The sequence below is a fragment of the Dama dama genome, chromosome X, assembly GCF_033118175.1.
Source record: "Dama dama isolate Ldn47 chromosome X, ASM3311817v1, whole genome shotgun sequence".
Taxonomy (NCBI): domain Eukaryota; kingdom Metazoa; phylum Chordata; class Mammalia; order Artiodactyla; family Cervidae; genus Dama; species Dama dama.
This window is the reverse complement of record NC_083714.1, coordinates 102659759-102686555: the sequence shown is the minus strand read 5'-3', so window position 1 is coordinate 102686555 and position 26797 is coordinate 102659759. Positions and strand designations below refer to the sequence as shown.

At 40.5% G+C, this 26797-nt stretch overlaps 1 pseudogene; it reads right to left on the bottom strand.

The window, feature by feature from the left end:
- LOC133052790 (probable G-protein coupled receptor 160) overlaps window positions 1-26797 on the bottom strand; it is a 30724-nt pseudogene that overhangs the window by 3757 nt on the left and 170 nt on the right.

The following is a 26797-nucleotide window of genomic DNA, read 5'->3' as shown; positions in this document are numbered from 1 at the left end:
TGGGTCATAGAGGATCCTGCTGTGAGTTATGTCAGAGAGTGTTTTGTCTATGTTCTCCTCTAGGAGTTTTATAGTTTCTGGTCTTACATTTAGATCTTTAATCAATTCTGAGTTTATTTTTGTGTATGGTGTTAGAAGGTGTTCTAGTTTCATTCTTTTCCAAGTGGTTGACCAGTTTTCCCAGCACCACTTGTTAAAGAGGTTGTCTTTTTTCCATTGTATATCCTTGCCTCCTTTGTCCAAGATAAGGTGTCCATAGGTATGTGGATTTATCTCTGGACTTTCTATTTTGTTCCATTGATCTATATTTCTGTCTTTGTGCCAGTTCCATACTGTCTTGATGACTGTGGCTTTATAGTAGAGCCTGAAGTCAGGCAGGTTGATTCCTCCAGTTCCATTCTTCTTTCTCAAGATTGCTTTGACTATTCGAGGTTTTCTTGTATTTCCATATAAATTGTGAAATTATTATAATTTTCTATTTAAATCATCTGAGCTTAGAAATTTCTTTTTGGAAGACTTTTTTAAATTAAAAATTCAAGTTCTTTAATAGTGATATTCAAATGTCTATTTATTTAATGTTATTTGAGTTTTGATAGTTTTTTATTTTTCAGGAATTAGTCCTTATCTTCTAAATTGTTGAGTTTATAAGCATATAACTATTAATGCATGCATGCATGCTAAGTAACTTCAGTCATGTCTGACACTTTGCAATCCTATGGATTGTAGCCAGCCAGTCTCCTCTGTCCATGAGAGTCTCCAGGGAAAAATACTGAAGTGTGAAGAAGATTCCCTTCTCCAGGGGATCTTTGCAACCCAGGGATCCAAACTGTGTCTCTTGTATCTCCTCCAAGGCAGGCTACTTCTTTACCACTAGCGCCACCTGGGAAGCCCATAGTTGTTAATAGTATTTCCATATTATACATTGTAATAGCTGCAGACTCCTGGAGGAGGGCATGGCAGCCCACTCCAGTATTTTTGCCTGGAGAATCCCCATGGACAGAGGAGCCTGGCTACATGTCCATGGGGTCGCAAAGAGTCAGACACGACTGATTGACTAAGCACACACTAGCACTGGAACCATGACTCTGCAGCTGGATAGCATTGCTGACTCAATGAACATGAGTTTGAGCAAGCTCCAGGAGAAGGTGAAGGGTAGGGAAGTCTGGCATGCTGCAGTCCATGGGGTCGCAAAGTGTCGGACATAACTGAGTGACTGAAAAATAACAACTGGAACCGTATCCTCTGTTTAACTCCTAATACTGGTGATTTGTATTATTCATCTCTCATATTTTTGTCAGTCTTGCTAGACGGTTTTCAATTTCAGTGATAGTTTTGAAAAAATAAGAGTTTATTTGCTTATCTCTGTTGCTTTCTTATTTTCAATTTGATTTACATTCTGGTGTTTATAATCTCTTTCTTGTGATTCCTTTTGGTTTATTTTTCTCTTTTTTTCCTAGTTTCCTAGGATAGAAACATTTACCTGAGAACTTTTTTTTCTTCTAGTGTAGGCAATTCAATGCTATAAATTTCTATGTCAGCACTGTTTCAGAGGCTTCATTTTTATTCTATTTATGTGCATTTTATTTCCTTTGTGATCAACTTGACCCATGGATTATTTATAAATATGTTGTTTCATTTCAATGTGCTCAGAGAAGTTAATGTTGTCTTTCCATTATTTATTTTCCATTTTGTTCCATTATGGTCAGAGGACACACTCTGTATGAAATCACTTCTCTTCAACTTCTTGAGATTTGTGTCATGGCCCTGGATAAAGGCCTATGTTGGTGAATGTTCCATGGGAACTTGAGGAGAATGTTGGATCCCACCAAAAAAAGATACCCCACATTCAAGGGCAAAGGAGAAGCCCCAGCAAGATGGTAGGAGGGGCGAAATCAAGTTTAGAATCAAACCCCAATATCAGCCAGAGGTACTTGGAGGGCTCAGACAAAACCTCGTGCACAGCAGGAGACCCCACAGAGACTGAGCCAGTCTTGCCTTTGAGTGTTTGAGTGTCTCCTGTGGAGATACAGATCAATAGTGGCCTGCCACAGGGGCAGGGGCTCTGGGTGCAGCAGATCTGGTTATGGCATAATCCCTCTTGGAGGAGGTTGCCATCAACCCGCCATAGAGCAACCAGAATTTACACAGGACTGGGAAAACAGACTCTTGGAGGCTACAAACAAAATCTTTTGTGCACCAGGACCCAGGAGAAAGGAGCAGTGACCCCACAAGAGCCTGACCCAGACTTGCTCATGAGTGTTCAGGAGTCTCTGGTGGAGCATGGGTCAGTGGTGGCCTGCTGCATGGTCGGGAGCACTGAGTGCAGTGAGTGCACTGGACCTTTTGAAGGAGGTCACCACTATCTTCATTACCTCCACATTAGTTTGGCCTCAGGTCAAATAACAGAGAGGGAACACAGCCCCACCCATCAACAGAAAAATGGATTAAAGATGGCCCTGCCCATCAGACAAGATCCAGTTTCCCTCTGGTCTCTGCCATCAGGAAGCTTCCATGAGCCTCTTATCCTTATCCATCAGAGGGCAGAAAGAATGAAAACCACAATCAAGGAAAACTGATTACATGGACCACAGTCTTGTCTAACTCAGTGACATTATGAGCCATGCCATGTGGGGCCACCCAAGACAGATGGGTCATGGTAGAGAGTTCTGATAAAACGTGGTCCACTGGAGAAGGGAATGACAAACCACTTCAGTATTCTTGCCTTGAAAACCCTATGAATAGTACGAAAAGGCAAAAAGATAGGACACTGAAAGATGAACTCCCCATGTTGGTAGGTGCCCAATATGCTACTGGAGAAGAGTGGAGAAACAACTCCAGAAAGAACAAAGAGATGGAGCCAAAGCAAAAACACTCGTTTGTGGATGTGACTGGTGAAGGAAGTAAAGTCCAGTGCTGTAAGAACAATATTACATAGGAACCTGGAATGTTTGGTTCACGAATCAAGGTAAATTGGAAGTGTTCAAACAGGAGATGACAAGAGAAAGCATCAACATATTAGGAATCAGTGAGCTAAAATGGACTGGAATGGGTGAATTTAACTCAGGTGACCATTATATCTACTACTGTGGGCAAGAATCTTTTTGAAGAAATGGAGTAGCCCTCATAGTCAACAAAAGAGTCTGAAATGCAGTACTTGAATGCAATCTCAAAAACAACAAAATGATCTCTGTTCGTTTCCAAGGCAAACCATTCAATATCACAGTAATCCAAGTCTAGGCCCCAACCAGAAATGCTGAAGAATCTGAAGTTGAATAGGTCTATGAAGACCTTCTAGAACAAACACCCACAAACGATGTCTTTTTCATTATAGGGAACCTGAATGCAAAAGTAGGAAGTCAAGAGATACCTGGAGTAACAGGCAAATTTAGCCTTCAAGGACAGAATGAAGCAGGGCAAAGGCTAACAGAGTTTTGCCAAAAAAAATTGATGCTTTTGAACTGTGTTGTTGGAGAAGACTCTTGAGAGTCCCTTGGACTGCAAGGAGATCCACCCAGACAATCCTAAAGGAAATCAGTCCTGAATAATCATTGGAAGGACTGATGTTGAAGCTGAAGCTTGAATACTTTGGCCACCTGATGTGAAAAGACCCTTTGGCCACATGGTGGAAAAAAAACCCTGATGCTGGGAAAGATTGACGGTTGGAGGAAAATGGAAAAACGGAGGATGAGATGGTTGGATGGCATCACCAGCTCGATGGACATGAGTTTGAGCAAGCTCTGGGAGTTGATGATGGACAGGAAAGCCTGGCATGCTTGTTCCTTGGGGTTGCAAGGAATTGGACACAACTGAGCAACTGAACCGAACTGAACTGGACTCACCAATGAGAGGGTCACAGTTCTTGAGGAGCTAGCCTACTGTGTTCCCTCTTTGCCTGGCAAAGTAATAAAGTTACTCTTTCCTTCTCATCATAACTCTGTCTCCAAATTTCTGTTTGGCATTGGTGAACAGAAAACCAAAATTGTGGCAACACTGCTTTCCTATTGCTCCCTCTCACCTAGGCAGGTTAGAGCACAGGTAGAGCACACAGAGTTCAGTTCAGTTCAGTCGCTCAGTCGGGTCCAATTCTTTGCGACTCCATGAATCACAGCATGCCAGGCTTCCCTGTCCATCACAAACTCCTGGAGTTTACTCAAACTCATGTCCATCGAGTTGGTGATGCCATCCAGTCATCTCATCCTCTGTTGTCCCCTTCTCCTCCTGCCCTCAATCCCTCCCAGCATCAGGGTCTTATCCAATGAGTCAACTCTATGCATGAGGTGGCCAAAGTATTGGAGTTTCAGCCTCAGCATCAGTCCTTGCAACGAACACCCAGGACAAATCTCCTTTAGGAGGGACTGGTTGGATCTCCTTGCAGTCCAAGGGACTCTCAAGAGTCTTCTCCAACACCACAGTTCAAAAGCGTCAATGTTTCAGTGCTCAGCTTTCTTCACAGTCCAACTCTCACATCCACACGTGACCATTGGAAAAATCATAGCCATGACTAGATGGACCTTTGTTAGCAATGTAATGTCTCTGCTTTTTAATATGCTATCTAGGTTTGTCATAACTTTCCTTCCAAGGAGTAAGCGTCTTTTAATTTCATGGCTGCAATCACCATCTGCAGTGATTTTGGAGCCCCCAAAAAATAAAATCTGACACTGACGTAGGGTCAAACCCAAACCTGAGCCTCAGGTAGTACAACTATGGAAGAGGGATAGAAATTTCCTATGCATTTGCACAAGATGCAGATTAAAGCCTTTAGATCTACCTGGTAAATCCTGAATCTGTGAGATACCTGAATAGACAATAAATGTTGCCACAATTGAGACCAGTCTAACGTTTGCACCAGTGGACTTACCAGACAAATACATGCAGGAATTGGGCCAGGTCAGCGTCTGAGCTGGCCCCACAGTCCCCACAACAGGCCCAGAGACCTTCCTAGAGTTATTGGAAGTCCTCCTTGAGAGGCAGGGTTTGGCTCTGGCTCACTGTGGGAACAAGCACACTGAAAGCCAATGCCCCAGAAAAATATTCTTATTACTATTATTTTGTTTTGTTTCCATGTTTCATTTTCTTCAGTTGTTGGTATTGTTGCTTTTAATTTTTTCATCTTCTATTTTTATTTATTTTTTGTTTTTCTATTTTTATCTTTTGTTGTTTTGGAGATTTTTTTCTTGCTTTCATTCTTTATTTTTTAAATTGATTTTTATGTGTGTATTTTGTTTTCTTCACTTTTTTGTTATCTGTTTGCTTTTTGTTTGTACTTTAGTTTTCTTTTTTTGTTTGTTTTACTAAGTTTATTTCTTAATGACTATTCTTATTTTGAATTCGTTGTTGGTTCTCTTTTTTCCCTATTTCTTTGTGTGGTGAAAAACTGAAAGCATTTCCTCCAAGATCAGAAACAAGATATGGATATACACTCTTGCCACTTTTATTCAACATGATTTTAGAAGTCCTAGCCATGGCAAGCAGAGAAGAAAAACTAAAAGGGACCAAAATTGAAAAAGAAGTAAAATTGTCACTGTTTGCAGATGACATGATACTATGCATAGAAAATCCTAAAGATGCTACCAGAAAACTACTAGAACTCATCAATGAATTTGGTGAAGTTAGAGGATACAAATTAATACACAGAAATCTCTTACATTCCTATACACTGTTATGAAAGTCAGAAAGATAAATTTGGAAAACAATCTCATTTACCATCACATCAAAAAGAATAAAATACTGATGAATAAACCTACCTAAGGAGAAAAAAGACCTGTAACAGAAAACTTGACAACATTGATGAAAGAAATCAAAGACTACATTAACAGATGGAGAGATATACCATGTTCTTGCACAAATTTACATTACTATTTATAGTGTAAGAGTTTTTTATTCTCCAAAACCTCTCCAGCATTTATTGTTTGTAGACTTTTTGATGACGGCCATTCTAACCAGTGTGAGGTCATACCTCATTGAAGTTTTCATTTGCATTTTTCTAATAATTAGTGAGACTTGCCTGGTGGCTCAGATGGTAAAGAATCCACCTGAAGCCCTGGAGACTGACCAAGGTTCGATCCCTGGATTGGGAAGATCCCCTAGAGGAGAGCATGACAAACCACATCAGTGTTCTTACCTGGAGAATTCCCATGGACAGAGGAGCCTGGTGGGCTTCAGTCCATGGGGTCACAAAGAGTTGGACACGACAGAGTGACTAAGCACAACAAAGCAATAATTAGTGATGTTGAGCACCTTTTCATGTGTTTGTTGATCTATATTTTATTGAAATATAGTTGACTTACAATGTTGTGTTAGCTTAAGGTATACAGCAAAGTGATTCAGTTGTATATGTGTGTGTGTGTCTGTGTCTGTGTGTGTATATCCATGGATCTATATTTCCGGGGGGGGGGGGCGGGGGTGGTGCCAGTACCAAAGAAAGCCATAATTCAAAATGATACATGCACCCCAATGTTTATAACAACACTATTTACAATAGCCAGAACATGGAACCAACCTAAATGTCCATCAACAGAGGAATGGATAAAGATGTGGTGCACATATATACATATAATGGAATATTATTCAGTCATAAAAAGGAATGAAATTGGGTCATTTGTAAAGAGACGGTTGGATCTAGAGAGTGTCACATAAAGTGAAGTAAGTCAGAAAGAGAAAAACAAATATCACATATTAGTATATATATGTGGAATCTAGAAAAATGGTAGATGATCTTATTTGCAAAGCAGAAATAAAGACATGGAGGTAGAGAATAAAAACATGAGAATACCAAAGGGAAAATCAGGGTGGGAAAAATTTGGATATTGGAATTGATACACTTACACTATTGATACTATGTATAAAACAGATAACTGATGAGAGTATACTGTATAGCACGGGGAATTCTATTTAATGTACAGTGGTGACCAGGATGGGAAGGAAGTCCAAAAGGGACCACATATATCACATGTATGGCTGATTAATTTTGCTGTACAATAGAAACTAACACAATATTGTAAAGCAACTATACCCCCAAAAAATTAATTTAAAAAATAATCCAAATCAGAAATGAAAATGTAAAATATTCTGTTTGCTGATGTCAAGATCTTATTTAGGGAAAAGCCTTAAGACACCAGTAAATACTTTAAACACTGATGAAAGAAATTAAAACAGACACAGTAAATGGAAAGACATTTTGTTTTTATGGATTGGAAGAATTAATATTGTTCGCATGCCTGGACTACTGACACGGCAATTGTGCAGTAGTTTGAGCATTCTTTGGTTTTGCCTTTCTTTGGGATTGCAACGAAAACTGACCTTTTACAACCTCTTTAACAAGTGGTGCTGGGAAAACTTGTCAACCACTTGTAAAAGTATGAAACTAGAACACTTTCTAACACCATACACAAAAATAAACTCAAAATAGATTAAAGATCTAAATGGAAGAACTGAAACCATAAAAGTCCTAGAGGAGAACATAGGCAAAACACTCTCTGACATAAATCACAGCAAGATTCTCTATGACCGACCTCCCAGAATATTGGAAATAAAAGCAAAAATAAACAAATGGGACCTAAATAAATGTAAAAATTTCTGCACAACAAAGGAAACTATAAGCAAGGTGAAAAGACAGCCTTCAGAATGGGAGAAAATAATAGCAAATGAAGCAACAGACAAACGATTAATCTCAAAAATATACAAGCAACTCCTGCAGCTCAATTCCAGAAAAATAAATGACCCAATCAAAAAATGGGCCAAAGATCTAAACAGACATTTCTCCAAAGAAGACGTACAGATGGCTAACAAACACATGAAGAGATGCTCAACATCACTCATTATCAGAGAAATGCAAATCAAAACCTCAATGAGGTACCATTACACGCCAGTCAGGATGGCTACTATCCAAAAGTCTACAAGCAATAAATGCTGGAGAGGGTGTGGAGATAAAGGAACCCTCTTACACTGTTGGTGGGAATGCAAACTAGTACAGCCACTATGGAGAACAGTGTGGAGATTCCTTTAAAAACTTGAAATAGAATTGCCACATGACCCAGCAATACCACTCCTGGGCATACACACTGAGGAAACCAGATCTGAAAGAGACACGTGCACCCCAATGTTCATCCTAGCACTGTTATAACAGCCAGGACATGGAAGCAACCTAGATGCCCATCAGCAGACGAATGGATAAGGAAGCTGTGGTACATATACACCATGGAATATTACTCAGCCATTAAAAAGAATTCATTTGAATCAGTTCTAATGAGATGGATGAAACTGTAGCCCATTATACAGAGTGAAGTAAGCCAGAAAGATAAAGACCAATACACTATACTAATGCATATATATGGAATTTAGAAAGATGGTAACGATAACCCTATATGCAAAACAGAAAAAGAGACACAGATGTACAGAACAGACTTTGGGACTCTGTGGGAGAAGGCGAGGGTGGGATGTTCTGAGAGAATAGCATTGAAACAAGTATACTATCAAGGGTGAAACAATTCTCCAGCCCAGGTTTGATGCATGAGACAAGTGCTCAGGGCTGGTGCACTGGGAAGACCCAGAGGGAAGGGAAGGGGAGGGAGGTGGGAGGGAAGATTCGGATGGGGAACACATGTAAATCTATGGCTAATTCATATCAATGTACAACAAAAGCCACTACAATATTGTAAAGTAATTAGCCTCCAAATATTATAAATAAATGAAAATAAAATAAAATAAGTGCTGGGAAATGGGGGGGGGGGAGAAAATTGACCTTTTCCAGTTCTGTGGCCACTGCTGAGTTTTCCAAATTTGCTGGCATATTGAGTGCAGCACTTTCACAGCATCATCTTTCAGAATTTGAAATAGCTCAACTGGAATTCCATCACCTCCACTAGCTTTGTTCGTAGTGATGCTTTCTAAGGCCCACTTGCCTTCACATTCCAGGATGTCTGGCTCTAGGTGAGTGATCACATCATCGTGATTATCTGGGTCGTGAAGATCTTTTTTGTACAGCTCTCCTGAGTATTCTTGCCACCTCTTCTTAATATCTTCTACTTCTGTTAGGTCCATACAATTTCTGTCCTTTATCGATCCCATCTTTGCATGAAATGTTCCCTTGGTATCTCTAATTTTCTTGAAGAGATCTCTAGTCTTTTCCATTCTATTGTTTTCCTCTATTTCTTTGCAGTGATCGCTGATGAAGGCTTTCTTATCTCTCCTGGCTATTCTTTGGAACTCTGCATTCAAATGGGAATATCTTTCCTTTTCTCCTTTGCTTTTCACTTCTTTTCTTTTCACAGCTATTTGTAAGGCCTCCTCAGACAACCATTTTGCCTTTTTGGGAAATATATGGGGAAACAGTGGAAACAGTGTCAGACTTTATTTTTTGGGGGCTCCAAAATCACTGCAGATGGTGATTGCAGCCATGAAATTAAAAGACACTTACTCCTTGGAAGGAAAGTTATGACCAACCTAGATAGCACATTAAAAAGCAGAGACATTACTTTGCCAACAAAGGTCCATCTAGTCAAGGCTATGATTTTTCCAGTGGTCACGTATGGATGTGAGAGTTGGACTGTGAAGAAAGCTGAGCGCTGAAAACTTAATGCTTTTGAACTGTGGTGTTGGAGAAGACTCTTGAGAGTCCCTTGGACTGCAAGGAGATCCAACCAGTCCCTCCTAAAGGAGATTTGTCCTGGGTGTTCGTTGCAAGGACTGATGCTGAGGCTGAAACTCCAATACTTTGGCCACCTCATGCATAGAGTTGACTCATTGGAAAAGTCTCTGATGCTCAGAGGGATTGGGGGCAGGAGAAGGGGACGGCAGAGTTTGAGATGGCTGGATGGCATCACCAATCAATGGATATGAGTTTGAGTAAACTCCAGGAGTTGGTGATGGACAGGGAGGCCTGGCATGCTGCGATTCATGGGGTCGCAAAGAGTCAGACACGACTGAGTGAGTGAACTGAACTGAACTGAACTGAACTACTGAGAGAGTCAATTCCTAGGCAAGTTAAGAAGTCCAGGGTCCCTGGGGGGGAGAAAGGGGTCTGGGGCTCTCAAGGAGGAGATGGGGGTCTGGAGTTCTCAAGAATGAGAAAAAGACAGACTTTTTTTCTATATTTCTTTGTCTTAGTCTACATAACAATGTATCTTGCTTGAGGACATGTTTCTCCTCAACAGGAACCTTCTGACTAATCTTGAGATCTTAAGATATTTTGTATATTGTGGGAGTGGGTCTGGTGAGACCTTTCTATTGTTAGTTCTAATCTTGTTAATTTAAGAAGTATGTTGTGGGAATGGGTGTGGTAAAAGTATATAAGCTCTTGATAAGACTAGCCCATGGGGGAATTCTTCATCCTTTGTAATGTCTATGTCAGAAGCTTTCTCCGTCCCTTTTCATACTTTAATAAAACTCTGCTACACAAAAGCTCTTGAGTTCCTTGTCAAGGCTGGTTCCTTGTCCCAAAGCTAAATCTTCTTTAGAGATCATGAATCCAACATTGTTCTCCATAAGGCATCACTACCCAAATCCACCTACACATTCAATGCAATCCTTATTAATATTTCTAAGTCACTAGACCATTCAGGTATAACCTAAATCAAATCCCTTATGATTATACAGTGGAAGTAACAAATAGATTCAAGGGATTAGATCTGGTAAACAGAGGGCCTGAATAACTATGGACAGAGGTTCATGACACTGTACAGGAGGCAGTGATCAAGGCCATACCCAAGAAAAAAGAAATTCAAAAAGGCAAAATGATTGTCTGAGGAGGCCTTACAAATAGCTGAGAAAAGAAGACAAGCTAAAGGTGAAGGAGAAAAGGAAAAGGTGGCAAGAATACACAGACGAATTATACAAAAAAGATCTTCATGATTCAGATAACCACGATGGTGTGATCACTCACCTAGAACCAGACATCCTGGATTGTGAAGTCAAGTGGGCCTTAGGAAGCATCATTATGAACAAAGTTAGTGGAGATGATGGAATTCCAGTTGAGCTATTTCAAATCCCAAAAGATGATGCTATTAATGTGCTGCATTCAGTATGCCTTCCAAATTCAGCAAATTTGGAAAACTCAGCAGTGGCCACGGAACTGGAAAAGGTCAATTTTCATTCCAATCCCAATTGGCTTAAAACTCAACGTTCAAGAAACGAAGATAATGGCATCGGCCCAATCACTTCATGGCAAATAGATGGGGAAACAATGGAAACAATAACAGACTTTATTTTCTTGGGCTCCAAAATCACTGCAGATGGTGACTGCAGCCATGAAATTAAAAGACACTTGTTCCTCAAAAGAAAAGCTATGACCAACCTAGACAGCATATTAAAAAGCAGAGACAATACTTAGCTCACAAATGTCCATCTAGTCAAAGGTATGGTTTTGAACTGTGGTGTTGGAGGACACTCTTGAGAGTCCCTAGGATTTCAAGGAGCTCAAACTAGTCAATCCTAAAGGAAATCAGTCAATCCTAAAGGAAATCAAACCTGTCAATCATAATATCAAATCATTCAATCCTAAAGGAAACCAGTCAATCCTAAAGGAAATCCTTTCTCTAATTAGCAGCTTGCTAATAGGTATAAAACTCCTTGCTATAAACTAGCAAGGGGGCACTCTTTCTTTCCCCTTCTGATGCCTATTTCAGAAGCTTTCTCTATCTCTTTTATACCTTAATAAAGCTTTATTACACAAAAACTCTGAGCAATCAAGCCTCATCACTGGCCCTAGCTCGAATACCTCTCCTCCCGAGGCCAAGAATCCCAGTCGGCTTATAGCAGCAACCTTTCTGTATTATTGTAGAACTGTCTGTTTCTCTCTTCTCTTCTGTCTGTTTTTTGCTTCACATATATTGTGACAGTCTTGTTAGTTGTGTGTATGTTTATAATTATAGCTTCTTGTTGAATTGACCCTTTAATCAATGTGAAATAGCCTTCTTTGTGCCTTAAAACACATTTTGACTTAAAGTCTGCTTTATATGATATTTATATAACCACCCAAGTTCACTTTTGGTTGCTCTTTGTATGGAGTATTCCCTATATAGTTTCACTTTCAACCTACCAGTTTCTTTTAATTAAAATGAGTATTTTGTAGGCAGCATATAGTTTGATCATATTTTTTCACCCCTTCTGCCAATCTATGCCTTTTGATTATAGAGTTTACTCTATTTACATTTAAACTTATTACTAATAATGAAGAATTTGCTCAAACATTTCACTTTTTTTTCTTGTGTCTTATAGCTTCTCCTTCCCCGTTACCTCCACTACTGCCTTCATTTGTGTTTAATTGATCTTTTATCATTGTGTACTGTTTTTATACCCTTCTTATTTTCCTTTTTGTATGTTTTTTATTTATTTTCTTAGTGTTTATCCTGGGAATTACAAGAACCATATTGAATTCATAACATTTTAGTTTTAATTAATAATAACAGCTTCAATAGCATGCAGAACTCTGCTCTTATACTCCTTTATGCCTTTGTTCTTTCCCCTTTATGATATTATTGTCATAACTTACATCTTTAGTCAATGTGCCTCCACTAGCACTGACTTACAATTATTGTTTTATGAATTTGTCTTTCAACTCATACAATAGACAAGTTACAAACAATGATAAAATAATACTGAATTTTATATTTACCAGTTTAAAAAGCTTTACCAGTGTTCTTTATTTCTTTGTTTGGCTATCTAGCTTCCTTTCCTTTTAGCCTGATTCCCTTTTGCATTTCTTGTAGGACAAGTCTACTGGTGACAAATTCTACTTTTGTTTGTTTGGGACTATCTTGAGTTCTCCTTCAATTTTGATGAATACTTCTGCAGATATAGAATTCTTAGTTGATTTTTTTTCTTTTCACGTTTTAAATATGTCTTCTGGCCTCCATGGTTTTTGATGAGAAATCAGCTGTTAGTTTTGGGGGAAAATTAAAATACAAGTGAAATCTGCTTCCCCAACACCCCCCAAAAAAGTTCAATGATTGAACAGCTATCCATGAGTAAAGACAGCTCTGGAAAACCTCTTGCTTATGTGCTGTTGCTAAGTCAAGTCTGATTCTTTTGACTGAGAGTGTTAGCCTCCGTAGGCAGGTCAGAGGTCCCCAAGTGGCAGGAAGAAATAAAAGTGCAAGTGGCAGATTTTGTTGTTGTTGTTGTTGTTTCCAGTAACAAACTAAACTCTCATCCTGTGGGCAAGGTCAAAGCAGGAGCCTGCTGGAGAGAAGTTTGAAGAGGTTACAAGCTTTGAGTATCTGGAGACCAAACCAGCTTGTGGTTTGGGCTTGTCAAGTTTCAGTTATATACGTTTATATAAAGGTCAGGCAAATTCCCTATAACCCATAATCCAAATGCAGCAATAGCCTGCAATCCAAAATCCTCTCAGTTGTCTTAAAATCATAGGTAGGGGATGATTTAGACAATAGAGTATAAGGATCAGGCACCACAGAGTGTAAAGGAACCACAGCTTCATTTATTATTTGTAAATCTTGAACTAATCTCCACTTATCATTTAGTTTTTTTACATGCAAAATAGGAGTGTTGCATGGACTGTTACAGGGAATTAATAGTCCCTGCTCCTATAAGTTCTCAGTGGTGGGTTTCAACCCTTTCTTAACCTCAGGTTTCAGTGGATACTGCTTTTGATGTGGCAATAGGTGAGGGTCTTTGAGACTGACAACGACATGGATAGCATTTTGTGCTCTACCGACAGCTTTTCCATCAGCCCACGCTCTAAGATTTACATTTTGTTCAATTAGTAGAAGAGAAAGAGCAGGCTCCATATTCATAAAGAGGCCTGGACATTGATCAGGATATCCCTCCCTAAAGAGGTGAAGGAGACTCTGGCAGTAGAGTCTGACCCCTGAGACCTACAGCTCATAGGGCAGTCTCCTCTCTAATGGAGTCCTTTGCAGACTGAACATGGAGCCAGAGCAATCCTACTTGAGGTGCCCCTCTTTTTTTTTTTAAGTTTGTCATTTTGCTATTTGCTTTTTTTAATTTTTTATTTATTTTTTATTTTTTTTTCTCTCTTTTTTTTTCATTTATTTTTATTAGTTGGATGCTAATTACTTCACAACATTGCAGTGGGTTTTGTCATACATTGACATGAATCAGCCATGGAGTTACATGTATTCCCCATCCCGATCCCCCCTCCCACCTCCCTCTCCACCCGATTCCTCTGGGTCTTCCCAGTGCACCAGGCCCGAGCACTTGTCTCATGCATCCCACCTGGGCTGGTGATCTGTTTCACTATAGATAATATACATGCTGTTCTCTCGAAACATCCCACCCTCGCCTTCTCCCACAGAGTCTAAAAGTCTGTTCTGTACATCTGTGTCTCTTTTTCTGTTTTACATATGGGGTTATCATTACCATCTTTCTAAATTCTATGTATATGTGTTAGTATGCTGTAATGTTCTTTATCTTTCTGGCTTACTTCACTCTGTATAATGGGCTCCAATTTCATCTATCTCACTAGAACTGATTCAAATGAATTCTTTTTAATGGCTGAGTAATATTCCATGGTGTATATGTACCACAGCTTCCTTATCCATTCGTCTGCTGATGGGCATCTAGGTTGCTTCCATGTCCTGGCTATTATAAACTGTGCTGCGATGAACATTGGGGTGCACGTGTCTCTTTCAGATCTGGTTTCCTCGGTGTGCATGCCCAGGAGTGGTACTGCTGGGTCATATGGCAATTCTATTTCAAGTTTTTAAAGGAATCTCCACACTGTTCTCCATAGTGGCTGTACTAGTTTGCATTCCCACCAACAGTGTAAGAGGGTTCCTTTATCTCCACACCCTCTCCAGGATTTATTGCTTGTAGACTTTAGGATAGCAGCCCTCCTGACTGGCGTGTAATGGTACCTCATTGAGGTTTTGATTTGCATTTCTCTGATAATGAGTGATGTTGAGCATCTCTTCATGTGTTTGTGAGCCATCTGTACGTCTTCTCTGGAGAAATGTCTGTTTAGTTCTTTGGCCCATTTTTTGATTGGGTCATTTATTTTTCTGGAATTGAGCTGCAGGAGTTGCTTGTATATTTTTTAGATTAATCCTTTGTCTGTTGCTTCATTTGCTATTATTTTCTCCCAATCTGAGGGCTGTCTTTTCACCTTGCTTATACTTTCCTTCGTTGTGCAAAAGCTTTTAAGTTTCATTAGGTCCCATTTGTTTATTTTTGCTTTTATTTCCAGTATTCTGGGAGGTGGGTCATAGAGGATCCTGCTGTGAGTTATGTCGGAGAGTGTTTTGCCTATGTTCTCCTCTAGGAGTTTTATAGTTTCTGGTCTTACATTTAGATCTTTAATCCATTTTGAGTTTATTTTTGTGTATGGTTTTAGAAGATGTTCTAGTTTCATTCTTTTACAAGTGGTTGACCAGTTTTCCCAGCACCACTTGTTAAAGAGGTTGTCTTTTTTCCATTGTATATCCTAGCCTCCTTTGTCCAAGACAAGGTGTCCATAGGTTCATGGATTTATCTCTGGGCTTTCAATTCTGTTCCATTGATCTATATTTCTGTGTTTGTGCCAGTGCCATACTGTCTTGATGACTGTGGCTTTGTAGTAGAGTCTGAAGTCAGGCAGGTTGATTCCTCCAGTTCCATTCTTCTTTCTCAAGATTACTTTGGCTATTCGAGGTTTTTTGTATTTCCATACAAATTGTGAAATTACTTGCTCTAGTTCTGTGAAAAATACCGTTGGTAGCTTGATAGGGATTGCATTGACTCTATAGATTGCTTTGGGTAGTATAGTCATTTTGACAAAATTGATTCTTCCAATCCATGAACACAGTATGTTTCTCCATCTGTTTGTGTCCTCTTTGATTTCTTTCATCAGTGTTTTATAGTTTTCTATGTATAGGTCTTTTTTTTCTTTAGGTAGATATACTCCTAAGTATCTTATTCTTTTTTTGCAATGGTGAATGGTATTGTTTCCTTAATTTCTCTTTCTGTTTTCTCACTGTGAGTGTATAGGAATGCAAGGGATTTTTGTGTGTTAATTTTATATCCTGCAACTTTACTATATTCGTTGATTAGCTCTAGTAATTTTCTGGTAGAATCTTTAGGGTTTTCTATGTAGAGGATCATGCCATCTGCAAACAGCGAGAGTTTCACTTCTTCTTTTCCTATCTGGATTCCTTTTACTTGTTTTTCTGCTCTGATTGCTGTGGCCAAAACTTCCAAAACTATGTTGAATAGTAGTGGTGAGAGTGGGCATTGAGGTGCCCCTCTTTTCCACAGTAACAGCATGTCCTTCCGTTTTCACCTGGGCCTCTCTGGGCATCTTTCTCCAGCTGTTTCAGAGCTAATCTGAAAGGCGTTGTTAGGGCCTCAGTCTTTCCCTGGTCTTTTTCTGTCTCTTCTCCTCTTTCTACCTGTCATAATAAACTGAGTCACTTGCAACAGGTTATCTAAGGATGATTTGGTCCATACACCTGTTTTTGTAGCTTACAGTGGATATCTAGAGCCAACTGAGTGAGAAATCTATCTTTTAAAATCATTTCTCCCTCTGTACTTTTGGGATCAATTTCAGTGAATCTGTGAAAGGGCTTCCTGTAGTCTATCTAGGAATTTACCAGAAGCTTCCCTCTCTCTCTATTCTATGCTTGTCAGTTTAGCATTGTTTAAAGTCTTGGTGTGTGCTCACTTGAGTCCTGACAAGAACACATCTGAAAAAGTAACTCTGGTCCCCATGTTCCTTTAGTTGTGTTATAGTCCCAGTCTAACTGTTGTGGAGACTTCCTGATTCCCAGTAAGGAAGGCAGCTATCTCACCCTCCCCACTTTCTGCTGATTCATTACCAAGCCATTCATCTCCATAGGTAACTCCTTTTCCCCAAAATTCAAGCCTTTTTTTTTTTTTTTTAGTTCATCACTTTTGGTTGGAAGTGTTTTTGTTTTTTCTTTTTTTTTCTTCATTTATTTTTATTACTTGGAGGTTAATTACTTTACAATATTGTAGTGGTTTTTACCATACATGGCTGAGTCATGTCAATGTATGGCAAAATTCGAGCTTTTGAGTCAGGAGTTAGCATCTGTCCCAAGACATACATTACATCTTTCCAAGTAAGGTCATAAAGTAAAGTTAGTCCCTTAAAGACTTCTATATATATATAGTCTCAACTGCAATTGGGACTGTTTGAATTTCTACTGAAACTAAGGCAACCCCTCCTGGAAGGGTGTCCTGACTCTCAGCCTGCTTAGTTGGGAGCCCCGGATACAGGGGCAAAATAAGAGGACAGGAGGGAACTGAAGCTTTCATACCCAAATCTGTACCCTTGGGACATAAGGCTGGCATGTCTTGCAGAGAGAAAAAGCACAACACATATAGCACTTCTTTCCATTTCCCTTGCTTTCTACAGAAACAGTCTAATTGTAAAACAGTATTATAATTAGGAGACCCTTCAACTGGCCAGCGTTCCCCATCTTCCAAAGGATACAGTGGCCATTCAGTATCACAGAAGAAGATCAGGTGTGCCTTTTTTCAACTCTGGGGATCAAAATTGTCACAGTATTTTATTAAAAAAATAAATTCCCACTTTAAAGGGGTTGGTTCTGGAACTGCTAGCTCCCATCTGTAAGAGACGGGAAAAGTGACATTTACAGCTGTAGCTTTTTCCTACTGGAGGCATCCCTCCCTGCTCTAGATGGGGGTGGAGATAGACTTTCCACCGAAGCTTTCCTTCCCTGGTCAGACTTAGTCTGTCCCTTACCTATGCAGGTGCCTTACCCATCCCTCCCAGTTCTACCAACAAGGCAAGGTGGAGTTGCACCAGGGGTAGACCCAATGGCATCCCAGATTGATGTCCAGCTCCTCCCCATCAAGACATTTGTCTGATTTCTGTTCCTCCTCTGATGCCACTCAGAGTACAACAGAGTAGCCTTCCAGAATGACTCCCAAACTAGGACTGTTAAGGGAAGTATCCATCTTCTGTGTGCCTGTACACATTCCTGAGTACAGTCTTGACCATAGTAGAAGCATTGAGTCATAAAGGGATGAACATAAAACACAAGATGCCCGTTCTGAGTGTCACCACACCAGTATGTGTGATAGCAAAAGAGGTGGTGAAGGGCCAGCCAGTGAGGAAAAAGTGATTTTTGTCCTTGAGCTATTAGGGCCAATCCCTCAAGCTCATTCCCACAGATTCCACAGAAAGAATGTCTAAGGAGTTGAGATAAAAGCCACCAGATAGCCTCCTCTGGTCCATTAAGAACTACTGTAGCCAAAGGAAGAAGCCCATAGCACTTCCAATCTGACCAGATACTGGAATTCCCAATCTGTGTCCTTAAGACCTCATGGTCACCAGCAATGCTTCTATCCACATAGATTGGAGGTAGAGGCATGACAAAGACTTACTTTCAGGTTGCTGGCCCCTGAAACAGGCAGCCAAGAGAGTGACCTCTAGCCTGAGAGACGTTCCTGGAGCTAGAGCTCCACCTTGCTCCTGAACGTGCTCTTGTAACTTTAGGCTCCTAGCAAGGCTAGGCGCTTCCAAACTTGGGGTCTAAGTAAAAGTACATAGTAGCAGCATGAACCACAAGTCCCTTGAAAGTCTAAATCTGACATATTAGGTTAGTAGTTCTAATTCCCAGGCAGTTATGAAAAGGGCAAAGAGACTGGAAAGTTTGACTGAGAAAGGAGAGTGGTCCACACACATTGTCCAACTCTGGCCACTCCCTTGGAGGAGACATTGGATGCCTCTTGACATTAGCCAGTCGATATAATCCCCTGACAGGGTTTCTGCCATAAGCAGTATGAGGTCACCATAGAACCACAGATTAGGACAGAACTCTTGCTTTGCATGTGTTTGTGCATCTCTTTCAATCAATCACTCACACAGGCACACTGTAGTAAAGTAAAGCAGAAAACATGTGTATTGGAGAAACAAAGAACTACAGCTCTGAGTGTCCCCATCTTGTCCTGAAGGATTCTGGATGAGCCCCCAAGATGAAAGGTTGCTGCTACCATGAACAATGCCAGGATTCTTGGCCTCTGGAGGAGAGGAATTTGATCCATGGCCAGTGATTAGGCTTGATCGCTCAGAGCTTTTTAGTTTCATTAAAGTATAAAAATGATAGAGGAAGCTTCTGACATAGACATCAGAAGGGTGGACAGAAAGAGTGCCCCCTTGCTAGTTCTTAGCAAGGGATAATATACCTATGGGCTTCCCTGATAGCTCAGTTGGTAAATAATCCACTTGCAATTCAGGAGACCCCAGTTCAACTCCTGGGTCAGGAAGATCTGCTGGAGAAGGGAAAGGCTACCCACGCCAGTATTCTTGGGCTTCTCTTGTGTCTCAGCTGGTAAAGAATCTGCCCTCATTGCGGGAGACCTGGGATCGATCCCTGGGTTGGGAAGATTCCCTGGAGAAGGGAATGGCTACCAACTCCAGTATTCTGGCCTGGAGAATTCCATGGACGCGAAGAGTCAGACACGACTGAGTGACTTTCATTTTCACTATATACCTATTAACAAGCTGCTAATTAGAGAAATATTGTTCATGGGGCTCTCATGGCAAGAATACTGAAGTGGCTTGCCATTCCCTTCTCCAGTGGACCACATTCTGTCAGACCTCTCCACCATGACCCGTCTATCTTGGGTGGCCCCACACGGCATGGCTTAGTTTCATTGAGTTAGACAAGGCTGTGGTTCGTGTGATCAGATTGGCTAGTTTTCTGTGATTATGGTTTCAGTGTGTCTGCCCTCTGATTCCCTCCCAACACCTCGCAATACCATCTTACTTGGGTTTCTCTTACCTTGGACGTGGGGTATCTCTTCACGGCTGCTCCAGCAAAGCACAGCCACTGCTCCTTACCTTGGATGAGGGGTATCTCCTCACGGCCACACCTCCTGACTTTGAACGTGAAGTAGCTCCTCTCGGCCCTCCTGCACCCATGCAGCTGCTGCTCCTTGGACGTGGGGTTGCAAGGTCTGATGCTGTAAAGAGCAATATTGCATAAGAACCTGGAATGTTAGATCCATGAATCAAGGCAAAATGGAAGTGGTCAAACGGGAGATGGCAAGAGTGAGCGTCGACATTCTAGGAATCAGTGAAATAAAATGGACTGGAAATGGGTGAATTTAACTCAGATGACCATTATATCTACTGTGGGCAGGAATACATTAGAAGAAATGGAGTAGCCATCATGGTCAACAAAAGAGTCTGAAATGCAATACTTGGAGACAATCTCAAAAATGACAGACTGATCTCTGTTCGTTTCCAAGGCAAACCATTCAATATCACAGTAATCCAAGCCTATGCCCCAACCAGTAACGCTGAAGATGCTGAAGTTGAACGGTTCTGTAAAGACCTACAACACCTTTTAAAACTAACACCCAAAAAAAGATTTCCTTTTCATTATAGGGGACTGGAATACAAAAGTAGGAAGTCAAGAAACACCTGGAGCAACAGGCAAATTTGGCCTTGGAGTACGGAATGAAGCAGGGCAAAGGCTAATAGAGTTTTGCCAAGAGAATGCACTGGTCATAGCAAACACCCTCGTCCAACAACACAAGAGAAGACTCTACCCACGGACATCACCAGATGGTCAACATTGAAATCAGATTGATTATATTCTTTGCAGCCAAAGATGGAGAAGCTCTATACAGTAAGCAAAAACAAGACCAGGAGCTGACTGTGGCTCAGATCATGAACTCCTGATTGCCAAATTCAGACTTAAATTGAAGAAAGTAGGGAAAACCACTAGACGATTCAGGTATGACCAAAATTAAATCCTTTATGATTGTACAGTGGATGTGAGAAATAGATTTAAGGGACTAGATCTGATAGACAGAGTGCCTGAAGAACTATGGACAGAGATTCATGACATGGTACAGCAGACAGGGATCAAGACCATCCTCATGGAAAAGAAATGCAAAAAAGCAAAATGGCTGTCTGAGGAGGCCTTACAAATAGCTGTGATAAGAAGAGAAGTGAAAAGCAAAGGAGAAAAGGAAAGATATACCCATTTGAATGCAGAGTTCCAAAGAATAGCAAGGAGAGATTTTAAAAAGCCTTACTCAGTGATCAATGCAAAGAAATAGAGGAAAACAACAGAATGGAAAAGCCCAGAGATCTCTTCAAGAAGATTAGAGATACCAAGGGAACATTTCATGAAAGAAGGGCACAACAAAGGACAGAAATGGTACGGACCTAACAGAAGCAGAAGATATTAAGAAGAGGTGGCAAGAATACACAGAAGAACTGTACAAAAAAGACCTTCACAACCCAGATAATCACGATGGTGTGATCACTCACCTAGAGCCAGACATCCTGGAATGTGAAGGCAAGTGGGCCTTAGAAAGCATCACTATGAACAAAGCTAGTGGAGGTGATGGAATTCCAGTTGAGCTATTTCAAATTCTGAAAGATGATGCTGTGAAAGTGCTACACTCAATATGCCAGCAAATTTGGAAAACTCAGCAGTGGCCACGGGACTAGAAAAATGTCAGTTTTCATTCCAATCCCTAAGAAAGGCAATGCCAAAGAATGTTCAAACTACCGCAAAATTACACTCATCTCACATGCTAGTAAAGTAATGCTCAAAATTCTCCAAGCCAGGCTTCAGCAATACGTGAACCGTGAACTTCCAGATATTCAAGCTGCCTTTAGAAAAGGCAGAGGAACCAGAGATCAAATCGCCAACATCCGCTGGATCATCAAAAACTCAAGAGAGTTCCTGAAAAACATCTATTTCTGCTTTACTGACTATGCCAAAGCCTTTGACTGTGTGGATCACGATAAACTGTAGAAAATTCTGAAAGAGATGGGAGTAACAGACCACCTGACCTGCCTCTTGAGAAACCTATATGCAGGTCAAGAAGGAACAGTTAGAACTGGACATGGAACAACAGACTGGTTCCAAATAGGAAAAGGAGTACATCAAGGCTGTATATTGTCATCCTGCTTATTTAACTTATATGCAGAGTACATCATGAGAAATGCTGGGCTGGATGAAGCACAAGCTGGAATCAAGATTGCCAGGAGAAATATCAATAACCTCAGATATGCAGATGACACCACCCTTATGGCAGAAAGTGAAGAGGAACTAAAAAGCCTCCTGATGAAAGTGAAAGAGGAGAGTGAAAAAGCTGGCTTAAAGATCAACATTCACAAAACTAACATCTGGTCCCATCACTTCATGGGAAATAGATGGGGAAACAGTGGAAACAGTGGGAGACTTTATTTTGGGGGGCTCCAAATCACTGCAGATGGTGATTGCAGCCATGAAATTAAAAGACACTTACTCCTTGGAAGGAAAGTTATGACCAACCTAGATAGCATATTAAAAAGCAGATACATTACTTTGCCAACAAAGGTCCTTCTAGTCAATGCTATGGTTTTTCCAGTAGTCATGTATGGATGTGAGAGTTGAACTGTGAAGAAAGCTGAGCGCCAAAGAATTGATGCTTTTGAACACTGGTGTTGGAGAAGACTCTTGAGAGTCCCTTGGATTGTGAGGAGATCCAACCAGTCCCTTCTAAAGGAGATCAGTCCTGGGTGTTCATTAGAAGGACTGATGCTGAGGCTGAAACTCCAATACTTTGGCCACCACATGCGTAGAGTTGACTCATCGGAAAAGACCCTGGTGCTTGGAGGGATTGGGGGTAGGAGGAGAAGGGGACAACAGAGGATGAGATTGCTGGATGGCATCACAGACTTGAATGTGAGTTTGAGTAAATTCTGGGAGTTGGTGATGGACAGGGAGGCCTGGCGTGCTGAGATTCATGGGGTCACAAAGAGTTGGACACAACTGAGCAACTGAATTGAACTGAATTAGAGAAAGGTAAAGCCTCAAAACTGAGAGAGTTGCACCAGGCCCCTCACTCACAGCATGCATTTTGAGATAGCACTGACACAAGGTGAGTCATCCTGGGCCATAAAACAATTGACATGAATCTTGATGAAAGGCAGATTTACAAGCAAGTACATGCTTCATTAACACAGCTTAAGAAAGGCATTTTCATGAGAAAAACGCATTGGTTAGCTCAAGGTTTAAGATAAAGTTAAGTTCAGGTGGAACCAGGAGTCACCATGCAACACAGGATTCAGTTCAATTCAGTCAGTTCAGTCACTCAGTCGTGTCCAACGCTTTGTGACCCCATGGACTGCAGCAGGCCAGGCCTCCCTGTCCATCACCAACTCCTGGAGCTTGCTCAAACTCATGTCCATCAAGTCGTTGATACCATCCAACAATCTTTTCCTCTGTCATCCCCTTCTCTGCCTACCTTCATTCTTTCGCAGCATCAGGCTCTTTTGCAATGAGTCAGTTCTTCACATCAGGTGGCCAAATATTGGAGTTTCAGCTTCAGCATCAGTCCTTCCAATGAATATTCGGGACTGATTTCCTTTAGGATTGTTTGGTTGGCTCTCCTCACAATCCAAGGGAATCTCAAGAGTCTTCGCCAACACCACAATTCAAAAGTATCAATTCTTCAGCGCTCAGCTTTCTTTATAGTTCAACTCTCACATCCATACATGACTACTGGAAAAACCATAGCTTTGACTAGAAGGACCTTTGTTGGCAAAGTAATGTCTCTGCTTCTTAATATTCTGTCTAGGTTGGTCATAGCTGTTCTTTCAAGGAGCAAGTGTCTTTTAATTCCACGGTTGCAGTCACCATCTGCAGTGATTTTGGAGCCTAAGAAAATAAAGTCTGCCACTGTTTCCACTGTTTCCCCATCTATTTCCCATGAAGTGATGGGACAAGATGCCATGATCTTAGTTTTTTGAATGTTGAGTTTTAAGCCAGCTTTTTCACTCTCCTCTTTCACTTTCATCAAGAGGTTCTTTAGTTCTTCAATTTCTGCCATAAGGGTGGTGTCATCTGCATATCTGAGGTTATTGATATTTCTCCCGGCATCTTGATTCCAGCTTCTGCTTCATCCAGCCTGGCATTTAGCATGATGTACTCTGCATAGAAGTTAAATAAGCAGGGTGACAACATACAGCCTTGATATACTCCTTTCCCGACTTGGAGCCAGTCTATTGTTCCATGTCTGGTTCTAACTATTGCTTCTTGACCTGCATACAGATTTCTCAGGAGGCAGGTAAGGTGGTCTGGTATTCCCTTCTCTTGAAGAATTATCCACAGTTTGCTGTGATCCACACAGTGAAATATTTTGACATAGTCAATAAAGCAGAAGTAGATGTTTTTCTGGAATTATCTTGTTTTCTCGATGATCCAATGGATGTTGGCAATTTGATCTCTGGTTCCTCTGCTTTTTCTAAATCCAGCTTGAACATCTGGAAATTCACAGTTCACATACTGCTGAAGCCTGGCTTGGAAAATTTTGAGCATTACTCTACTAGCATGTGAGATGAGTGCAATTGTGTGGTAGTTTGAACATTCTTTGGCATTGCCTTTCTTTGGGATTGGATGACAGCACAGGATTAGAAGAGAAAAGAAAAAAAATACATCAGCCACTTGCAGTTTTATTTCCTCCTGCCACTTCAGGACCTCTGGCCTTCCTACTGAGGCTATTAACATTCTCAATAGTTCTATATTTTAATACTCCACTGTCAGTAATACTCCACTGTCAGTAATGCCTAAGAGAAAAAGAAGATCAATAATAGAGAACCTGCAAAACACTAAAAACCAATTAGAACTAATGGAATGTACAGGATGCTCTGCTGGCAATAGCAGTATTACATATTTTTCTCAAATGTGCACGGAGTATTCTCCAGGATACACCATAAATTGAACCCCAAGTCTTAACTAATTTAAAAATTAAAAAATCATACAAAATATCTTCTATGGTGACAGTGGAATGAAACTGAAAGTCAATAACAAGTGAAACTGGAGTTTTCACATGTGGAAATGGAACAACATAGTATTAATCAATCAGTAGGTCAAAGAATACATCACAAGGAACATTATAAAATACTTAGAAATATATTAAAATAAAAATACAACCTATCAAAATATATGGGATGCAACAAGGCAGTGCTAAAAAAGAAATTTATAGTTATAAAAACATACTTTAAAAGGAAATCTTAAACCAATAATACAACTTTACACCTTAAAGAAATAAGATATTAAAATAGCAAACTAAACCCAGAGATAGCAGAAGGAAGGAAATAATAAAATTTAGTTATAATATTGTAAATCAAGTATACTTCAGTTAAATAATTAATTAAATTTTAAAAATTGCATTGGCAAGTTGAAAGGATAAGCGTGCACACACTCACCATTATTGGGGATGTATAGAAAATGTATAGGGCATATTGGCAGTATCAATAATTTAAATATCTGTATATCCTTTGGCCCAGGAATTTTTTTAAGATGCTACCATATAAAAAATATTCTCACATAGGCCTAAAGACAGCTATTGCAAGATTATTCTTAATGAAATGGGAAATCCCTGTGACCTAAATTTCCATTAATAAGTGAGTGTTTAAATAATTTATGGTAACATTCAGATTCTGGAATAGTATAAATCCATTAAAAAGGAAGCATTCATATGGAAAGACCTACATGACATATTGGTATGTGGTCAAATGGGAAAAAAAAGGAAATTGCAGGCCAGTGTATTGAGTATGGGGGCTTCCCTGGTGGCTCAAATGGTAAAGCATCTGCCTGCAGTGTGGGAGACCCGAGTTCGATCCCTGGGTTGGGAAGATCCCCTGGAGAAGGAAATGGCAACCCACTCCAGTACTCTTGCCTGGAAAATCCCATGGACTGAGGAGCCTGGTGGGCTACAGTCCATGGGGTCACAAAGAGTTGGACACGACTGAGTGACTTCACTTTCACTTTCATATTGAGTATGATCCAATGTGTGTAAATATTATATTAATGATGATAATCTGCCCCACAGATAAAATTGCCTGGTTATGACAAAGTCTTGCTGCCCTAGGATTGAGAAGAAAGTGAGAAGATAGTGAAGAGAAGAAAATTACAAAGTGATAAGGAGAGTGTAATAAAAAGAGGAAATAGAGAACTTCACATTTTTAACTGTATATCCTAAAAGGGAGAATAGTGCTTAAAGAGTATGGGTTATGGAACTAGACTGCCTGAGTTCATAGTTGGGCCCTGAACTTAGTAGCTCGGCAATTGTCTGTTATCTCACCTCTCTGAGCCCTGGTTTCTTCATCTGTAACATGGGGATAATAGTACCTATCTCATAAGGCCCTTACATGTCTGTGTGTGCATGCATGCTCAGTCGTGTCTGACTTTTTGTGACCCCATGGGCTGTAGGCCACCAGTCTCCTCTGTCCATGGAATTATTCAGGCAAGAATGCTGAAGCAGGTTGCTATTTCTTCCTCCAGAGGATCTTCTCAACCCAGGTATTGAACCCTCATCTCTTGCATCTTCTGCACTGACAGGCAAGTTCTTTACCAGCTGAGCCATCAAGGAAGCCCCAAGGTCCTTATGAGGATGGGCTAAATTAACCATGTAAAACAAAAAAAAAATAACAAAAACACTTAACAAAGGCTTGGTGCATAGTAAGCATTCAATCAACATTAGCTGTTATTTCTTGGGACCAGGCAGTGTGTTGTGTTTTCTGTACAGGATGTTATTGAATTGTTCCAATGACCTAGATATCACCTATGGAAGCTGACTGTTACAGAGCCCCTCTTTCTTGTACTACAGTTGCTTTGGAATTTTATTGCCCTCCTTTAATAGTTGAGGAAATCAAGGGTCAGAGAGATGGTTTTGTTCAAGGTGCCCTAGCCATATAGGGATAGTTTAATTCCAAAGCCAACAAACTCATTTTACTACTCCAGAGGGAGAAGAGAAAGAAAATAAAGAGGGGAGAGCTGGTACTGGGTGAGGGGGGAGGCAAGAGGGGACTACATTGAGTTTTATCTCTAGCAAGGGCCTGAGATAC